This window comes from Rhinolophus sinicus, chromosome 2 (genome assembly GCF_057876585.1).
Source record: "Rhinolophus sinicus isolate RSI-liver-muscle chromosome 2, RSI-T2T, whole genome shotgun sequence".
Lineage (NCBI taxonomy): Eukaryota > Metazoa > Chordata > Mammalia > Chiroptera > Rhinolophidae > Rhinolophus > Rhinolophus sinicus.
This window is the reverse complement of record NC_142502.1, coordinates 182,315,038-182,316,544: the sequence shown is the minus strand read 5'-3', so window position 1 is coordinate 182,316,544 and position 1,507 is coordinate 182,315,038. Positions and strand designations below refer to the sequence as shown.

At 37.8% G+C, this 1,507-nt stretch overlaps 1 pseudogene; it reads left to right on the top strand.

The window, feature by feature from the left end:
* The first annotated feature begins 698 nt into the window (after nucleotides 1-698).
* Nucleotides 699-1,228, top strand: LOC141571808 (large ribosomal subunit protein uL22 pseudogene; annotated as a pseudogene).
* The last annotated feature ends 279 nt before the right edge of the window (nucleotides 1,229-1,507 follow it).

Sequence of the window (1,507 nt, the reverse complement as noted above, 5' to 3'; positions counted from 1 at the left end):
TCACCCAGCTCCTATCTGGCCACGGTTCTTTCTCTGAATTTTTGAGTTCTTGTAATTTTTCATTAATTTACCAGTATATATGGAGACTAAGAGGCACCACAAGGAAATACTTTTGTTCCCAACAGTCCCTCTTGCCCTAGCAGGATAACAAAAAAATCAGTCCATCCTTGGCAAACAAAACCAATCACTCCTAGCCAGTTCTTAATCTACTGGTTTGGTGATATCCAGAGTTTAAAATGGCCAGGGGGCAGTCTCAACTTCCAAACTAACAGAGCCACTGTTGAGTTCTTGATAGTAGCATTCTCCCCTGGGAACCTATGGCCTACAAATCAGAAGAGCTCAAATCAGAAGAGCTCAAAGCTCTGATTCAAGATCAAAATTCAACGATAAATGTCAGTCCTATCTATCAACAATAATTTATTTTATAGAAAATTATATCATTCCCAACAGCAGCTTAAACCATAAAGCATATGGAAATAAACCTAATAAATATGTTTAATACTCACATTAAGAAGATGATAAAACATTACTGAAGGAGGTCAAAAAAGGATTACATATATAAATGAGAATAGGCATATGTGTCCATAGATAGAAAACCTGACTTTCCTAAAGTGGTCAGTTCTCCCCCCAATTAATCCATATATTCAAGACTATTTAAATAAGCTCTTCCCGTAAGTGGCCTGAGGTGACCTCTGAAAATGGTTCGCTATTCACTTGACCCAGAGAACCTCACAAAATCATGTGAATCAAGAGGTTCAAATTTTCATGCTCATTTTAAGAACACTCATGAAACTGCATAGTATTCAAGAATATGCATATGTGAAAAGTCAGTAAGTATCTAACGGATGTCACCTTACAGAAGCAATGTGTGCCATTCTGTCATTACAATGGTAGAGTTGGGAGGTATGCCCAGGCCAAACAAAGGGGCTGAATGCAGGGTGCAGAAATTCTGCGGCACATGCTTACAAATGCAGACAGCAATGCTGAACTTAAGGGTTTAGATGTAGACTCTCTGGTCACTGAGCACAGCCAGATGAACAAGGCTCCCAAGATGCAGCACAGAACTTACAGAGCTCACGGGCAGGTTAACCCATACGTGAGTTCCCCCTGCCACACTGAGAGGATCCTGAGACAGAGCAGATTCTAAACCAGAAGAGGAGGAGGCTGCACCAAAGAAATGATCTCCCAGAAGAAACTGAAAAAACAAAAGCTTATGGCCTGGGAGTAAATACAGCATCAAATAAATGCTAATAAAAGTAAAAGCAGAAAAAAGAAAAGAAAAAAACAGACTATTTAAATAAAAATCTCAACGTGATTTTTCATGGACTAAATAAACTGATGGCAAAATTATTTGAAAGAGCTGTTATCTAATATTTTCCCCTCAAATTCTAAAATATTAAAAAACGAATCTAAGTAATTTGCCCTATTAGACTTAAGACTTTATAAAATTATGATAATTAAAACGTAAAGGCAGAGGCTCAGAAGCAGACAAATAAATAAGGGGAAT